The following is a 14,588-nucleotide window of genomic DNA, read 5'->3' as shown; positions in this document are numbered from 1 at the left end:
CTACCTGATTGATGTTTGATACCCATCACTGCCTTTGTTATTGGGTTTTTTGTGTTTAAAAGTGTCATGATACATCTTCATTCTGCTTCTTTCAGTATGGAACAAGTTAATCAGCCAGTTTAACAAACTCAAAGTTATCCTTTGAAATATCAAACATTAGCAAATAAATGTCCTGATGATTGATTAAATAACAGTCTATTCCTAAAGCTGTATTAAACAAGTTATTATGTTGAACAGGTTATTTGAAGTGGCCAAGATAAGTAATATTAGCATTGACACACTACTATCAATATACAAAGAAAAAGAGATGAGGTGAACCGGGAGTCAGAGAGATTTTGTCCTTTTTGTCAAATCCGTGGATATTTGTCAGCTGCAAGAAGAATGGTGTGACGGTTTAATAAAGTTGAAAGGTTTTTGCTAGTATGGAGCTTCAGATCTACACTTTAGTCTGTCATGGGTGGACATCTATCAGCTATACGAGACAAAATGGGTAGGAGGAGGAAGAGAATAGTTTTACACAGGGAGAAAGATGAACATGTTTGCCATTGAAACATGATCATAGACTTTTTTTTACACACCAGAGTGCAACAACAAATCTCTTCGTTTCATATAGTGGGTTATTGTACTTAATGACTGCTGTTATTCCACATACCTTTATTAGTAAATATCTTCAGAAAAATGCCTCCATCCAATCGTCCCCAACAGAGCACACATACACACAAACATACTGTACCTTTTATATATTTATATATATATATATATATATATATCTATCTTTCTCACTGACCTTACACTGTACAATACATATATATATAACAGCAACAACCAATTCATATTTTCTGTCATGCCTGTCCTGTATGCAGAGTTATGGTGATTTGTTATAAAGCACATACTATTTATAATACAAAATGATATAATGTATTTAGTGTAAAATGTGAAATCTGATTATGTGAGTCTGGCTGCTGATGCTACTTTGGCTCTTGATAAACCCATTTCAAAACTAATATATTCTGAATGGGTTGACAAGATAACCCCTTTAACTCCAAATCTAGAACATCAGTGGTTAACAACATAAACAGCTTGCTGCTGAACCCACTGGTGAGATGAAGCAAAGTGTCCAAGTGCAACGAGAACAACACAGCCATAAATCAAATGTTCTCAGTAGAGTCACAGATAATCAGCAGGGGGTCTGCATGGTGTGATGATGCCACAGGGGTGGATTCACTAGAAATAGACATAGGAGGTCTTCAGATCAGCAGAAGAAACTAGAGCTCCAAGAGTAATTGGCTTGTTAGCGCACTTGTCGCAGACTCTCAGCCATGTACTGTGTAAGATACAGTCCTGCTGGTCACAGAGTCAAGAGAGACGTTTTTTTGTTGGCATTTGTTTTTATTCTCTAAATCATTCTCCTACTGAATCAGAGTTAATTAGTCCCCCGTCAGTTCATCTTAAAAATGTCATCGGGTTTACGTAGGTCATGGCTCCATTACCTGCGGCCCGATTTAGAATAAAAGAATAGAAAGCTGTCGGTCCATAAAATTGTCATTGTCCACTAGTTTCTGTTGTTACTTCCTTGTTTCAAGGATTGAGTACTGCCATTGTTAACTCTCTTAATGATCGTAACAGTACAGATTGGTTTACAGACATTCCTAATGCGGTTACAGAACCAGTTACCCAGCAGCCCTTTAAGCATGCACAGGGGTGTGCATATATTTAAGGGGGGAGGGTGTAACCCACTGGATAAACCAAGGTTACAAAGCTCATTGGTTCATAATGCAATCATGATTGCAGTTGGACTAAAATCCGCCAAGTCCCGCCTCCTTACTCAGGTTAGTGAGGGCACGTTGAAGACGTGTGTGTGAGGGAGCAGCGTCACGCTGGAAGAACGGAGACACTTGTGATCATTATATGCACAAAACAGTGCAAATTGAGAGTTTTACCGGGGCGGCGGTGGACCAATCTCTGGGGCTGTCGTTGGAGGTTGGAGCTGCTTTGCAAAGCGAAAGAGTTTTGATTGTTATTTTTATTTTACTCGGCTGGGTTTTTTATGATACCCTTGGATTGTGGATTCTGGATTTTCTGGATTGTGGACTCTGGATTCTCTCCCTGACGAAGGGGATGCGAGCTACCAATGACAACCTGAACACATCTTTATTAGATTTATATAATCTCAGTATTCACTTCATTCACTCTGGTGTTCGACTTCATTTATTACCCATCCTTTAAGAACCTGGAATACTGGTCCAGTTTTCACACACCTGACGGACTGGTTACAATAAATTCAAAGGTCCAACAATGATACGGAGCGAAAAGAAAAAAATTGTCAAGAGAGGACTGAGGAAACAAAAGACTCTGATGGTTCAGGCCTGGATTCAGCTCGTGCTGTGCTTTCTATAATATGGTCTACTACACTATTTTACACACTTGTAATGGCTTCATTTAGACAACAACATACAATGCAATATGTTGTCAAATGTTTGTGCATTATACATTTTCCATTTACATTTTTGGTATTAAAGGTAGGGTAGGTAAGAATGGAGAAACCAGCTCGAGTGCGCTAGAATTTGAAAGTACGCAGCTGAAAAAAATCTGCCCCTTCCTTCAGACTTCCTCACAAAGCCCCTCCTCCAACACACAAACGCGCACATGACCAATGAGGGCACGAGATAAGTTTGTGCACAGATGGAAGGCTGACAGGCAGGTCGGCCATCCAGTTATTTTAGCCGGGCTGGCTCAGATTATTGGTCGTGCTTTTTACAGCGCTACGGCTTCCACACATTTTTAATGTATTTATTGTCAAAGCATTTAATGTATTGTTTGCTATCGGGGTGTTAAGAGCATTCCATGGAATATAACAAAGTGTTTCTGAAGTGAATTACCTACCCCACCTTTAAATGGAAATATGTGTTTGGCTCCAATGCTGTCTAAGAGTTTGATACAATAAGGAGAACATAAACATTTGTTATTAATTTATTTCCAGAACTTTTCTATGTATGGACTCTGAACATGTGTTCTTTATTCTTTTGTAAGAGATATCTTGTGAGCTCGTCGTTACTAAGTGAGTTGAGAATTGGGGAAATATAGGCGGGAGCAGTGTTTTATAGCAGTTTATATTTAAATATGAATGAATAGAATACAATTGGGAATAAACGTATGAAGCAGAGCAAAGCTGAATAAGTAAAATGCTGTGTAGCACTCGATACACACTGACAATTGCTGTTCTGTAGTGAATAAAGTAGTATTTTCTGGGTTTTGTCTTAACATCTGAAGCGAAGTGAACTGAGCTCTGTGTACTACTGCACTCTCCATAGTGCTACAGAGGTTGTTAAGCATAACTGGAGTCTCGGTGGCCATGGTCAGCTGCCTTGTCAAAGTTAATTATGACCAGTGATGTTTTAGTGCAGTGGGAAGGAAGGGAACCGTAGTGTTACTTCCGGAAAGAAAATCTGGTTTGTGGAGTTTTGTGTTTCTACGAAGGGCTTTATGGAGTTTCAAGGCCTTCTGTTTGAACAGAATAAGCAGTGTGAGAAACAAAGACTGCTTAATAACACTGCGATTCTAAAGCAACTCTATAGCAGCTATGGAGGCGTTGCAAATGTACATTCAGCTTAAGTATAATGCCAGTGTACTAACATTCGTACAATAGGAATGCTAACAGGCTTTGTGTGGCTGTGGCAGTAGAAGAGTCAGGTTTTAACCAGAGTCCGGGTGAATTATATGGGAAACCTAATTGGCTTTACGAAATGCTGTAACAATCCATTACAAAGTTGTTGAGTTGTTTCAGACTGAAACAAAGTAATTGAACAACTTGCCATTGTCATTGCCATCCCCAAAGCCATGCAGCTAGTGTGGCTGTAAACAAGGGTTGAAGGGTCTAAAAAAAGGATCAGTGTAACATTTTGGGAAAAAAACAAACTGTGAGATTGGGCATATACAGGATTTGATTTGATTTGACACCTCCTAAGTAATGTCAAGTCTCTGAACACAGATCTCTGATGACACAAACTGAACTGCATGTTTTTTTGATGAGGTTGAATGTGTGCCCTGTAATGTTTGGAGTGCCTGGTTTCAAGTGCAGTCATTCTAGGAGACTCAAACTGCACGTTGTAATGAGAGGAAGAAAGAAAGGCTGCCTTAGGCTCAGCTATTCGATGCTCTGTATTATAAGAGGCAGCTTCATCATGGAGTATCATATTTTATATCTTAGTGAAAGTTTGAAGAACAGAAGTGAGCTGATAGGCATTTCAAGTAGCAACACAAATTAAATCACATCCAGCTGGCTGCCTTTTTGATAATTGTTACCACACTTGGCAGCTTTACTCAGTTTTCCAGCCAACTTGAAATCTGGCTCAAAATCCAATCTGGGTCCTCTACAAGGCCATCAGCAGAAGATGCACCACTGAACCACCAGTGCCATATTGTTATTAAATAGACAGGTGGCTCCATTCCCCTCTTACACGATAGACATTGAAAGGCTTTTAAAAAATCAAGCAATAAACCTATTGGATTTAACAACTACAATCAATAATTCACAGACACAGGGTGTGTTGATAAGTCCACAGGAGGCATATGGCCTATAGTGCGCTTGCAGCTGCAGTCTTTCTCACCAAGGCCCCCAGGGCTCTGTAACAAACAGCCAGAGGAAACCAGGCAAACTAAGTCAATGCTGTGTCTTCAATCACGTCTCAGAGCATACTTCTGTAGGAATTAGAGGAGATTGACTGATGACAGCTACTGTATACAGTGGGTGGTAGCGAGATGAAGTGCTCGGAGCAGAGTTGGGGAATAGTCTTGTTTTGGGCTTTTCCATCAAGCCATTCTAGGAAAGGGAAGATACAGGGTTTAGGTGGACTAGAAGATGTCCTCCCTGCTTGTAAATGTTAGCGTTCCTGCTTTCTCTAGATGTTTTAAAGGAAAGTATTTATTTAGATTAGAAGAATGTTGTAATGGTAAAAAAAAACACAAACCGTGCATGTTTTGCATACAGTAGTTTTCCGTTGCCGGCAAAGAAAACCAGCGGAAACTGAAAATAATACCTGATGGTGTCACTGCATTTCATGTGTTGCTCTGAAAACGAGAGCTTTTTGTGTGATACCCTGAAAGTGTAAAAGCAGCCATGAGTGCACTCGTAGGAGGCTCACATGTCAATGCTGTGTCATGAATAATGTATGACGCATGCCAAGACAAAAATCATTTACATTTCTTCAGCATGACTGATGGCCAATGCAGGTTTTACTCCAACATGAAACAGGTCTCGACTGTTCTCTGGTAATCAGCAGCCTAATCTTCTCTTGACTTTGACAGCAAACTGTATTTTTCATCATATTGTTTGATAAAGGGATTCAGTCTAACATTTGCTTTGTCTCTATCTTTGTAATACTGTTGGCACATTAAAGTGGAGAGTATGTTCTTTTTGCTCTAGGCCCAAAATAGAAATGAGAAGGGTGATGGAAACAGGCAGGGAGTGTGAATTAACTTTCCCAACGCTGCCTATTTGCATCAAAATCTCAGGAGGAACTTCAAAGAAAACAGAATTTAGGAAAACACATAAGCTTCTCAAATTGCTAGTTATGTTTGGTTTTTGAGAAGGACTAGAATATCTGCCTGGGCTCTCTGTTCTTCCACGTTGCAGATTGCGTTTTGCAGTCATTGTTTCACGTGTATTTAATTGTATTAATAGTATGTAGAAATATTCAGATTGCACAGATCATGTGAGATAGGCTGCCTTGAACTTGCATATCATGCTGTGACTTGTCTCGATCACAAAATGATAACAACGTTTTTTTTAGTGTTTTTTTGCATGACTACACGAGTACAGTCTATGATGTTTGAATATATTAAATTGCATTGACACCCTTTCATATGGGTTGAAGTAATCTTGACAACTTTTCTTGTTGTAACCTTTTTATCTTACTTTCTTGACGATAAGGAAAAATCCATCCAATGACCTCTTCTTACATGTTATATATGATATATTTGTCAGTTTGGCAAATATTGCTTTTTCTTTTCTTTTTTTATAATAGTTTTCCATTCTTTAAATGTTGAGCCTTATATTCAATGTATTGTTTTAGAAAATGGTGATCCAGGGTCATAAATCCAGGGAGACGTATACATCCCCTAGCAGATGAGAAGAGGTGTACAATAAGCAGCATGATGTAAACATAGAAAGGTTAAGAAGGGATTATGCCATGGATTTTATTCTATTTTCTTTAAAAATGGAAAGATAGTTGCATTATGTCTTGTAGGATCATGACATTCAAGTATTTTTTTTTTCCAACATGTTCGGGGTCTGGACCTTTTGAATATTAAACTCTGTAGTTATTTTGGGATATTCTGCTTTTGCGGTAGCAGCTAGTTTCATTACACACGGCAGGAATAATATCCACAAGCTGACATGCACTGTCTTCTGTTTAACTCTGGGACATGAACACAGTTGATGGGCCCAAATCCCCAAAAGCTGTTCCTGCACTATTCCTCTGAACAAAGGCTACAGCGAGCTACAGTATGGAAAACCCAGTGAGGGAAACACGTATCAAGCTAGCAAGTTTGAAAAAGTATGTTAAAAATACTTTTAGTTTAGTTTGGTAATAACAGCTAAGTGGGAAAAAAGAAGCTATGCCTTTTGCAGTTTCGGAGAGGGTGTGTGGCTTTGTTTGTTTTCCTGAAGGCAGCACAAGAAGTTTAGAATGATTTCTTCATTCATTATTTGGCTTCACTGTTACAGTCTTACATGTTCCTAGGTGTTTGGTGAATGGAGTTGGAGAGGTAAAAAGTGCTTGTCTTCAGCTGTTTATTTTCTCATACTGTTTGTAGCCTTTATTTAACCAGGTGAAGCCCCTTGAGATCAAAAGATCTCTTTTTCAAGGGTGACCTGCAACTACTACCACCATGGATTCACCAAATAAATAACCACATGCATTAACCCTAAGAATCCAAAGTCATGCTAGTAGTAAAACCGATCAAACCATATATCCTTGCAACTTACTGTATGTAACATTTATAAAAAATAAGTGTCAAGGCACAACCCAGCATCCAACTAAGGAATAATTGAGGTAATAGATATAACAAGACGCGTTCTGTAATTCCCAAAGGATTGTGAACACGAAAAAACAAATCGGGAAACAGTAGAAGAGGTTGTATTAATGTATTTATTAATCAGAATCTAAAATAAATATACACACACTATTATGTCTATAGTTTTACCTATGCCCTTTTTCACACATTTATGTTAGCAATACCAATTTACCAATGACAAGACTACAGTGAATACTTAAAAAGTAGAGCAACAGCTACTTCAGCTCCAATTGTATAAATATACTGCCAGGATTTATTGTGAGAAACGGCGCATCATGTATGCACACTGATAACTGGCTTCTTCCAGTGAGACCAACCAACCTCCTTTGTGTTTTATTTTTTCACTTTCTATTTAAACAGATACAGTTACAACACATAGCAGGCAACGAAGCTCCTCCAAATCCTGTTATAGAATGGTATATTCAGGAAATCACATTAACATTTAAGCACCCATTCATCATATTTTAATAACTGACATGTGGCATAACACGAGTGGAGCAATACGTCAGTTGAGTTCCTCAGTGTGTATGATTACAGGGAATAGTCTTCAGTGCAGTACAATAAGTGGATTGTTCTTCATATATTCACTGATCAATTCGCACATTTGCTGTAAAGACATATTTTTCTAATTATACTTCATGTTTACACTGAAGCACATTTATCCTATTCACATACGAATGCTTTTTTAAATGACAGTGGGCAAATGACAATTAATTTAGGATGATGAATTGTCCCCTTTTTGTGTTTAGTACTAATGTGTTAACATGTCCTAGTGTCTAACTAGTTTGTAAGTACTTTAAGGTTTGTGTTTAACAACTTCATCATATTAAACATGCTAGGAAATGCAACTGTAATATGGATGATTTTGAGTAAGTACAAATATGATATATAGTGGAGCAACATGTGTACAACATGGACATAATAAAAACACTATGTATAACAATGTATAAAACTCTACAGAGTATATAACTTTAAAATATATATTATCAAGGTGTTCCTCCATTCATTATACATGGGATCTCCTTAATAAGAATGTTGTTAAGCAATTACTAGCATAGGATCGCAGTTGAGCCACACACTCAGTAAGAGGATTGGGCATTTCTAAAACACAGTGGGGAATTGAAATCTGCAGAGCTGGAACATGGGTTCATGTTCACTCAGTCATAGCTCTGGAGCAAAACACTCTGGAGGGTAACGCATGTGTACGCCTCCTCCTCTTCTTCCTCACCAGTGAACGTGTTAACCAAGCCACACTCCACTACTCTTAACACAAGATGGGAATATCACAGATCCGTGCACCCTGACCCTGGTATGAACAGGAATGATTGCCTTACTTATGGCTGAGACCATGCTTACTGATACAATATTGACATCAATTGTTGTTAAACCAGTAAGAAATATACAGGTTTTTACATTTCATCGCCAACAGCACCATCAAATCCCTGGAGTCAAGGATGTGAAATGTAGAATGAAGGATGTAGTCCCTTTTTGTTTTTATTTCAGTACGGATTCCTGTCCATTGTAAACTCAGATTTCCGAAAGATTTTCTCCCTGCAGATGTTGACTTGATTGTTATTCAAAGACTTAGCAGCACAGATTCACCAAACTGCAGGAGACTGCAGGCAAATAACACACAACAGCCACAACCAATGAATTTCACTTCCATGGGGATAGTCATCGCCAGCGATCCATCCTAGATGAAGAGAGCACCATGGAAAGCTGGGGATTTTCTGCCTGTGACTCTGAGCCTCTTCTGCCTTTTTCCCTACACGCCTGGGATTGTGACTGCCTTTATCCTCTGCAGTTTAGCAGTCGAGGCACACAAACTGTGGAGATGTGAGTGTTAGATGTGTCATGTTTTTTATCAGGACAGAACAAATTGCGTAAAAACATAAAAGTGGACAAAAGTGGATGGTTACATCTTTGTTTTTTATAGATCAGGAATTAACAAGGTGTCCTAATGGATGAGGTTTTAAATTGACCATCCACCCAGACCTTTGTTTTTTCAAACAAAGACCCAAAACAACCTGACTGCAGATTGTTTTCTGTTACCAACAAACAGTCAGTGTTGATGTTTTTAAAAATTGCCATGATTGTTTACCAAAATGTGCGTTTAGTGGTATTGTTATACCATGACGATGAAGTTTCTCTCAAAAACATTTAAACTCAAACTAAAATATGTCCGTAATGAAAACCCTATTTTTGCCCTTACCGTGATATCTCCCTCAACTTGAAGCTGTTTTCCTGTCTAAACCTATTTCAGCATTAACCATTGCTTGGTCCCATAATTAAACAGATGCATATTCAACAGTGTTTTGCAGCACTTTTGGAAGGCAGGCAATGTCATCTTGCTGATAGGGGCATCACTTCAAGTACTCAGTGTCCTTCCAGAGGGCACCGATGACAAATGTTGTTTAATCTGGAGGACTGTTTTAAGAGATGTGTTTATAGTGGACTCATGGTGGTGTTCACAATTACTGGATAGGTGGTTTGTGTTTAGTGGATGTGGGGTGTTTTTGTAAACTGGCTAGGTGGTGCGCAGTTTGGGTAGGGATTTGAATGAAATAGCTCTCCATGGTAATGTTCCTTAAAAATCACAAACTAAATATGTTTTATTATCAAAGTCCTGAAGCACTGATGGTTTGGCTGCTATGTTTTACTGAAGTAGGACACATAATCCATTCTTAGATTTGTAAAGCCCACAGCCATGCTAAATAATGGAACAATCACAATCTGCATTCGCCTTTTGATGAATGTAATTATGTGTCTGCTTCAAACGCCTTCAGGTCTGCATGGGGCCGTTAGCACGGTACATTTTGTTTATCGCTGTTTACTTTGGAACAGGAAATGTTTTTGGCTGATGGGATGAATGAGGAACACAAAGCTGTGCAATGTCGTTTCTGCATAGATATCAGAGTAGTAGTAACATAAGCTGCCAAATAGTAAGGCACACACACACACAATGCAAACGCACACACACAATACATTATTTACAGCAAGCTATTGGAGCACGGTGTTTAATTTAGCATTGCTTTAGTGACATAATGGATAGTGTCTTACTACTGTAGATGTCATGATGTCATTCCCTATATTTATGAGTCTGGTGGATAGCTCCTCAGTGGCTGGCAATAAATTACAACCTATGTGATAATGGGAGGGCATAGATAATACACAGTACATTATTTACATATACAGAGACCTCCATGCACACATAAAGAGGAGATGAAAACTGACTAGATGTACACTGAACAAAAATATAAATGCAACACTTTTGTTTTTGCTCCCATTTTTCATGAGATGAACTCAAAGATCTAAAACATTTTCTATATACACAAAATAACCATTTCTCTCAAATATTGTTCACAAATCTTAAAAAATCTGTGATAGTGAGCACTTCTCCTTTGCCGAGATAATCCATCCCACCTCACAGGTGTGGCATATCAAGATGCTGATTAGACAGCATGATTATTGCACAGGTGTGCCTTAGGCTGGCCACAATAAAAGGCCACTCTGAAACGTGCAGTTTTGCTTTATTGGGGGAGTCTGGGGGGGTCCGAAAACCAGTCAGTATCTGGTGTGACCACCATTTGCCTCACGTAGTGCAACACATCTCGTTTGCATAGAGTTGATCAGGTTGTTGATTGTGGCCTGTGGAATGTTGGTCCACTCCTCTTCAATGGCTGTGCGAAGTTGCTGGATATTGGCAGGAACTGGAACACGCTGTCGTATACGCCGATCCAGAGCATCCCAAACATGCTCAATGGGTGACATGTCCGGTGAGTATGCTGGCCATGCAAGAACTGGGATGTTTTCAGCCTACAGGAATTGTGTACAGATCCTTGCAACATGGGGCCGTGCATTATCATGCTGCAACATGAGGTGATGGTCGTGGATGAATGGCACAACAATGGGCCTCAGGATCTCGTCACGGTATCTCTGTGCATTCACAATGCCATCAATAAAATACACCTGTGTTCGTTGTCCATAACATGAATGTCGTGATGGAGTCAGACTGTTTGATGTGTGGAGGCAGAGAGTTCCAGAGCCTGGGTGCGGTGCAGCTAACATGTCTTTATGTTGCTCAGTATGGCTTTACTAATACAGTAACTCCTTAGAACTATCTTAAATATGTATGGGTCCACTAATTAGGAATAAACGTTCTTCTTCAGCTCTGGGGGAAGAGAGACATATATTTTAATTATTTTAGTTTCATCAAATAATTTTAGATGTTTCTAATTAAATCAGATGATAACAGTCTCTAATCTAATACATCTTATTACTTTGTGTTCTAATGTTTTATATGGACTATGGCTTGATGCTGAATAATGTATTCAGATGTTCGGACACAGAAAGGACGATAGCGTTGTGTCTTTGATAATCAGACTAACTGAGTAAACTAATGTCACTCATGAATGCTCTCTGATAAATAGTTCTCTATAAATAATCTAATTGGAAGAAATATTTTTTGAATTGTATTTGTTGGTTTATTTAGCAGTGAAAGTGCACATTAATACACATGTTGCTGGAAAGTATAGGTAACATAATGTTTCTATCCATATGTTGGCAATATAAATCCATCTCATTATTTTTGTTGCAGCAGACATGTAGACATCTTGCTTCTCAAAAAACACACACATTCCTTTGCTTTCTCTTGCTCTCTCTCTGCACACACACACACACACACACACACACACACACACACACACACACACACACACACACACACACACACACACACACACACACACACACACACACACACACACACACACACACACACACACACACACACACACACACACACACACACACACACACACACACACACACACACTACCTCATGCCCCTGGGGATGTAACACCATTGGGACATGCATGTTCCACAGTTTCGAATGAGCTCTCAGAAGCAGAACGTGTGGCAGCTGCTCTTGGCTCAGGGGTCTGTGGGCCCTGAGCTCATATTCCATCAAAGCACAGCCAACATCAGAAATCACTTTCATTTAGAGCAGGCAAACTCATAGAGAGCTACACATTTTGTGTGGTGAGATGGCCTGCTCTGTGTTTGATGTGAAGTTGTATTGAATTAGCTTTGGTCCAAAAATGAAATTGCCTTACAAGAACATTGGAGATGCTATTTAATAGAGATATAAAAGGCGTATTTGTAACTTGGCTGTTTAGTTTGCAACAACCAAGAATATGTAAGCAACACACAGTCATTCATCTCTAGTTTCAGCTTGAAGGGTATCGCACAAAGCAATGTGTGGCAGCATTGAAAAAAGTGATGCAGATCTAGAGCAAAGCAATTGTGTTATGGTCTTGGTTGAAGCAACTGTAGGTGTTTCCAGTGCAGAAATGTTCCCGGGGGAGCATGAAGAGTTGAGGAAATGGGGATCTTCACTTGCCCTTCCCCCAGAGCTGTAGTCCCTGGAGAACAGTTTTCCAGGCTGGCATATTTATCTTAAAAATAAAGTCAAGGATGTGTGGTTGACTTGTAGACTAAAGAAGAGTGAGATAAAGGCAGAGATAACATACAGTATGTTGTGCTTTACATCCTAAACATCACAACATTACTTGACACTTGACAAACACATTTAACACACTACTGTACATCATCAGTCTAATTTTCCAAATTTACATTTTACATTTCTGATGGTGTTTATTACAAATAATATCACAAAATTACTTTTAGTTTCAGAGTGGAGTTGTTATGCTATTTACAACGTTGCTATTAATTAGACAACATTTAAAAGATAAAGATTTGTTGTTGTTGTTGTCATTCCTACTGTATTTCATGGTTAAAGATTGCCCTAACATGTTGTATGCACTTATCCTTGATTTTAATTTAAAATAACCATAAGTGATGGTATTTATTTTATAATCTGCGTTCAACATTAATCTACCTAAATCATGAATGCTGATCTCATGGTTTTTAATATCTTTAGACCTTGATTAGGTTCAGGCAGATCACAGAAATAGAGAGAGAAGGAAACGAGGTAGAGAGGGTAAATACATAAGAATGCTGAGATTGGAGGGCGCCAGATGAAAATAAGCACTAAAGTGACAACGTGACAGATGGAAGCACTCCCAGCTCTCAGCAGGTCTCTTCCAGAGGGATGTGTCCTCATTGACCTTGTCATGAGAGCAATGACTCATTGTTGTTGGTCTGTACTTTGCATAACTGCAGTCACTTTGGTTTCAGCAGTGTGTGTCTTTGTGTAGACGCAGTGTTTATACCATACAGCATGTGTGTACTAGTCTCTTGATAACAGGAAATACATAAAGAAAATCCTACTCTGAGATTTTTTCCATTTCATTTAATCGTTTATTTGAAGATTTGAACATTTTTAACAATTAATGCTTCAAAATGTAAATATGCCGGATTTTAGCTTTCAGCTAATTTCCATCCGTAGTCCCTGACATACAACATTTAAGAACATGACATTTATATACATAGCAAAAATAAATACATGATATTCAGAAAGAGCAAGAGCAGCATATACAAGCAGTAACCACATGGCAGTACAATGTAGCAGCTACGACATATAAAGTGCAAGAGATGATACAAGAGCTACCTAAAGTGCAAGAGGAGATACCCTTGTGTTAAAGTGCATTTAGCAGTGATCGCGCGTCTGTTTGTTTCTCAACCATTCTTTGAGTTGACCTTTAAAACTGTTCAAAGTGGGACAATCCCGTATCTCAGTTGGGAGGATATTCCACAATGAGCTGCCCTTAATTGATACATGTTGACCGAAAGTGGTCCGTCTACGGTGGACTTCACAGTCTCTGGTTTCTGACCTAGTGCAGCGTCCAGTGTGTTTTTTGTGGATGAATTCACTTTATATTTATTTTTGTATTCTTTGGTTTATCTTTGTTGGGGATTGACAACCAATGGGTTAAACAAAGAAAAAATAAAAAAAACAGCTAGTATTTTTTTGTTAATTTTCTAAATAAAATATAGACTAATGTATTTTTGCTGTTACAATGTTGTAAATAAAATGTCATCAAATCATCAAAGAAGTCTGTTTCACACAAACAATAAATAACCATATTCTCCACACAACATGACGTGCCATGATGCAATGCAGTAACAAGATCTATGGTAGTGATGAAGCGAGGCGACCCCTCACCCTTCCCTCTTCTCGTCCCTTGTCTCATGCACTGAAGCACTGAGCTCTCTATTCTCTATTCTCAATTAAAACCCAGGTAATGGGATCATGACCTAATCTTCATGACAACAGATGCATTTCTGCAGGTTATTACTCAACTATGACTTTAGTGACTGTGTCTTTCAGAGATATTAGAAAATGTATTTCTTTCTTGGATGAACTGACGGTAGACCACCTAATCTTCCATCAAATATGAGAAAAAGATTACTTAATGGAAAATTGATTGAATCACAGCTGTGTTCCCTCTTGATCTGACCAGCAGAACTGTATAATTTACAGTGAATGTGCACACACTGTGCTGCGGTTTTCCTCTGATGCTAATGACTTTTGGAGCTCCAGTTCCACATGA

General features: G+C 38.7%; 1 protein-coding gene across 1 annotated transcript in view; it reads left to right on the top strand.

The window, feature by feature from the left end:
* lsamp (limbic system associated membrane protein) overlaps positions 1-14,588 on the top strand; it is a 452,726-nt gene that overhangs the window by 53,377 nt on the left and 384,761 nt on the right. The gene's annotated exons all lie outside the window — the stretch shown is intronic.

The sequence above is a fragment of the Pseudochaenichthys georgianus genome, chromosome 13 (genome assembly GCF_902827115.2).
Source record: "Pseudochaenichthys georgianus chromosome 13, fPseGeo1.2, whole genome shotgun sequence".
NCBI classification, from domain to species: Eukaryota; Metazoa; Chordata; class Actinopteri; order Perciformes; family Channichthyidae; genus Pseudochaenichthys; species Pseudochaenichthys georgianus.
Note: the sequence above shows the minus strand (reverse complement) of the source record. Positions and strands in the feature narration are given on the sequence as shown.